This window comes from Echinops telfairi, unplaced genomic scaffold (genome assembly GCF_000313985.2).
Source record: "Echinops telfairi isolate 266 unplaced genomic scaffold, ASM31398v2 ScPeMD7_7467;HRSCAF=8505_0, whole genome shotgun sequence".
In the NCBI taxonomy this organism is placed as follows: domain Eukaryota; kingdom Metazoa; phylum Chordata; class Mammalia; order Afrosoricida; family Tenrecidae; genus Echinops; species Echinops telfairi.
In genome coordinates, this window is record NW_022111367.1 from 12,101,471 (window position 1) to 12,106,502 (window position 5,032).

At 37.9% G+C, this 5,032-nt stretch overlaps 1 protein-coding gene and 1 non-coding gene across 2 annotated transcripts in view; one reads left to right on the forward strand and one right to left on the reverse strand.

Annotated features, from left to right (window-relative positions):
• ITGBL1 (integrin subunit beta like 1) overlaps positions 1–5,032 on the forward strand; it is a 361,063-nt gene that overhangs the window by 268,342 nt on the left and 87,689 nt on the right. The window lies entirely within an intron of this gene.
• LOC115873214 lies at positions 2,291–2,375 on the reverse strand. Its single transcript, XR_004048287.1, has one exon. It is a non-coding gene; the product is annotated as a small nucleolar RNA SNORD81 (small nucleolar RNA).

Below are 5,032 nucleotides of genomic sequence, written 5' to 3' on the forward strand. Positions count from 1 at the left end.
TTTTTTAAATACTTTTATCAGGGCCTCTCACATCTCTAATCACAATTCAAACATTCATCCAGTGTGTCAAGCACCTTTGCACATATGCCACCATTTAGGAATTTCGAGTACACTTTCCTAAGACCTGACACTGCTACCATTTGAATTGACCAGAATGTAGGAAGTCAGGACTGAGTTGAGTTCACTTTGTTTACTAATCCTTAGTAATGTTAGGTCAACTAAAGCTTCAACTCCTTGTGTTGTCCACTTAATTATTTACTGTAATAATTTGTAAATGGTTGTAAACTCTATCTACAGAGGATATTCATAAAAAATATTTTACCATATCATAGTTTAAGTTAAAGAAAGAAAGGAGTTGTCATGGAAAATATATCAGATAAAGGTCTTACATGTCATTATGCACAATTCAGGATTTTAGGGAATTTCTGATGAAAGTTCTTTAGAAGTTTGGTGCCTCTGACTTAAAGAATGCCATTCACTTTATTGTGTACAAGATGTAGCAGAAATGTAATACAATCTGATGTCAAGTAAAAGTGAAGTCATCGTGTTTGTAATTTTTACAAAGTGTCTGTACTACATATAGGTAACTGCTGCCCTTAAGGGACAGCATTTTGATGGAAAAAATAAACCTGCACACTGCTTAGCGTATGTTAGGCTTTCAATATTTGTTTATCTTATATCTAATAAATTAGAAACAAAATCTGTTGCTTGGAATAATCATTATGAAGTGATTATTTTTTACATAAGTGAAACAGAAATTAATGTCTTTAAGTAGTTTTGGTGGAGGAAAAAAGGTGACTTTCTCCTTCAATAGAGGATAGAATCAGAATGTTGTATATGTTGCCTATTCACATTTTTAACTTTTGAAGGATTAAAAAAGACAACCAACCGAACTAGAGAAAACAAGAACGGACATCAACACGGAGCTAAATGCAAGCAGGCAGTGTGCATTCCAGCAGGAGGTTTGCTTTCAGAGATCTCTAATCTCTGTTCCTCATCAGACCTCCACTACCAGGCACCCACATCTAAAGGCCACCCTTCCTGAAGTCAAGATATAAATTAGCTGTTTACATTTGGAAAATGCTATTTTAAATATCAGATGAAGCCCTGGTAGCACAATTTAGCTTGGGCTGCTAGTTCAAAGTTCAGCAGTCTAAACCCACTAGCCACTCTGAAGGGGACAGATGAAGTGGTGTGCTTTAATGTAGAGTCACAGCCGTAGCAGTCCCACTAAGCAGTTCTAGCCTGCCCACAGGGTCCCTGTGGGTTGAAATGGACTTGCTACAAGTGGGTTATCATATGTATTCTGTTTTATCAATTTATCTCGAAATGGAAAAAAAGATTTTTAAAAATTTTCAGATAGCTCAGGTTTTCTACAGTATGTTTTCACCTCTTAACAAATGAATTGCTAAAGAAAGATTTTGGTTTGTTCAGAGATTCATAGGATAATGTAGGATGGGATAAAATACTTGAAAGTTCTTTTAAAAATGTTTCACAGCAGGAAGATAATGAAATTCTCTTTATCACTGAAGAGTTGGTTCAACCACCTCCAACTGGTTTTAGATGAACAGTCACCAAGCTGAAGTGAGAAGAAGACTACAGGGGATGGGAAATATCATTTCCCTGTCCGTTGTTTGTGCTGTAGTGGCTTGTGTGTTGCTGCAGCACTAGAAGCTATGTCACTGTTACTTCATATGGTAGTAGGACCACCCAAGATGCACAGTTTACAGGAAAGCTTCCATTCTAAGAACAGATGACGAAGAAGAAATAGACTGTCCACTTCTGAAAACCTGATGAATAGAAGTATATTATTATCAGCTCGTGTCAAAAGGTGAAATAACTGCCAGGCACTGAGAATTTAGTCACTGAAAACCTTATGAGTAGCAAGGAAGTGCTGTCAGAGATAGTGCAGAACACAAGACCCTGAAATAAGGAGGTACTCAAAGGAGGGCTTGCGAAGAGCAGCCTTCTCTAAGTCGTGTCATTAATAACGATGTCAATGGAGTCACGCTTTCGGGTCTGTCATTTGTTAGGTGGCATGACTCACAATGAGAAGAAACAGGTGTAAGTATTCATTATTAATCCAATTATAGAATACACAAAGTATGAATATAGGAAAATTGGAAGTCATAAAAAATGAAAAAGAATGAATAAAATTGGATAGGGTAATTACTAATGAGCTGCAATCGACTGGTATTGGCCATTTAGAATCAGAACATCATAAAGTTACTATGTCAAAAATGACAAGTTTAAGAGAAATTTCATCACGTTCATTGTCAAAAAGTACATCTTAAGTACTCTTTTTTTTTTCCTTCCCATTATCATCAAGTTATCAGTGAGAGAGTTCAACTTGGGGTAGATCATCATGTATTTAAGTACTCTTTTGAAGTACATTGATGTCATAGAATATTAGCTATTTCCTACAGAGAATTCCAGTTTACATGACCATTCAAAGTCACACACAACCACTAAAGCTAGTGATGAAAAAAACTGAAGGATTCCTCCATCTTTTTTCAGTCTTAAATCAGTCGATCGTGCATTCAAGGAGCATTGACACGTCCTAGGACTTGTAATACAGAAGTTGGAAACAAAAATAAAGCATCAGTAGTTGGAAAATCTGGCTTTGGTGATAGAAACAAAGCTAGAGATTTTAATATCGATTTTTGTGAGACCAAGATATGTAAAGTATGGTGTGTGGTGCCGGTGAAGAATATTGAAAGTTTCATGGACTGCCAAAAGAACAAACAAATCTCGCTTGAAAGAAATACTGCCAGAATGCTCTTAGATACAAGGATGGTGAGTCTCAAGTACTTTGACCATGTTATCAGGAGAGATGTCCTTGGAGAAGGACATCATGCTTGGGACAGTAGCAGGGCAGCGAAAAAGAGGAAGACCTTTGACACGATGGATTGGCACAGTGGCTACACTGATAAGCTCAAACATCAGAACAATTGTGAGAATCACACAGGCACGGGGGTGTTCACTCTTGTTGTACACAGGGGTCACTCTTGTTGTACACAGGGGTCACTGTGAGTTAAAACCAACTTGATGGGACATAATAACAATAAGAACAAAACTTCTTCATTGAAAACCTCTTTCAACAACATAAATGGTAGCTCACATGGACCTCACAAGAAGGAACCCAGGAATCAACTTTGACTACATCTATGGGGAAACTTGAGGGAGAAGCTCACGATCACTAGGCAAAATGAGACCAAGGTCAAATTGTGGACAAGACCAACAATTGTTCATATCTAAGTTCAGGTGCTAGCTGAAGAAAATTTAAATAAATCTATGTGAGCCAAAGAATGTTTAGAGTACATTCACCTGAATTTCAGGTGCATATCAAGAACAGATTTGACACACTGAGTATGATAAAGACCTGATGAGCTTTAGAATGACATCAAAAATGTCAGTCATGAAGAAGGCAAAAGATGATTAAAGAAACAAGAAAGAAAGAAAAAAATAGAAGTGGATTTCAGAAGAGACTCCGAAACGTGCTATTTAATGTAGCGTAGCTGAAACAAATGAAAGGCATGATGAAGTAAAAGAACTAAAGAGAAAATTTCAAAGGATAGCACCTGAAAACAAAGTAAAATGTCACAAAGAAATATGCAAAGTTCCAGAGTTAGAAAACCAAAAAGGAAGGACCAGTTGAGCATACGACGAGTTTAGGAACTGAAGAGAAAATTCAAGCTTCAAGCTGTAGTACTGAACGAATCTATGGGCAAAGTATGGAATGACTCAGGAGCAATACACAGAGTCACTGTAGCCAAATAGTCAACAATTGCGAGAGCTGGAATCCATGACACCAAAGGAGGAGTCCAAGCTGCACTAGGCGCCTTACTGAAAAGCAAGGCCCCGTGAATTAACAGAATACCAAGGAAAATGGTTCAATAAGCTGATAAAATACTACGGCACTCACTCCTCTGCGACATGAAATGTAGAAGACAGCTACCTTGTGAATTATGTGCCATTCCCCCCCAAACACCAAACAGGTTCCTCAACAGAATGCAGAAATATTGAAAAATGTCATTGCTATTGCATGCAAGTAATAGTTGTTGAAGATAATTCAGTAAAGGTTGCATCAGTACATCAACAGGAAGCTACCAGAAATTCAAGCTGGATTCAGAAGAGGATGTGGCCCCAGGGATACCATTGCTGATGACAGATGGAACTTGAGAGAGATCAGTCTGGAAAAGGACATCACGCTTAATAAAGTAAAAGGGTGAGGGTGTAGGGAAAAGGAAAACCTTCAATGAGATGGATTCACAGCGTGGCAACAATAGGCTCAATCATAAAAATTGTGAAGATTGTACAAAGCCTGGCAGTTTCCCTGGGTTGTCCAAAGGGTCACTATGAGAGGGGACTAATCTGACAGCACTTCCCAGCAGCCACATTCCCAAGTTGGATTCAGCAGGGAACATAGCTGGCAAGATCTCCTTACTGAGATTAGATGGTTCTTGGCTGAAAGCAGAGAATGCTAGAAAGATTTTTACCCACCTAACATTGATTATGCAAAGGCATTTTACCTGTGTGTATCACAACAAATGGAAAACATAGCAAATAATGAAAATCCTAGAACTTTTTATGCCCATTCAAACACTGTACATATACAAAGAAGCAGTCTTTTTGAACCGTAAAAGGAGATATTGTATTGATTCAAACAGGAAAGGTGTTTGCCAGGGTTGTGTCCTTCCATCACAGGTGTTTAACCTGTACTTAGATAATAATCTGAGGAACTGGTCTATATGAAAAAGAGCACAGCAGTTAGGATTGAAGGAAAGTTTGCTAGCAATCTGTGATATACAAATGACATGATCTTGCTGACTCATAGCAAGCACTTGAAGCACTTGCTGATCAGAATCAAAGACTATTGCCTTTATTAGGAATTATAACGCAATGTAATGAAAACAAGACATGCTCATCACTGGGAGAAAAAGCAATAGTATGATTTACAGAGAATCTATTGAAGTTGTTACTTGGATCCACAACCAACACTCATGGAAGCAGCAGAAACCCAACACCATAT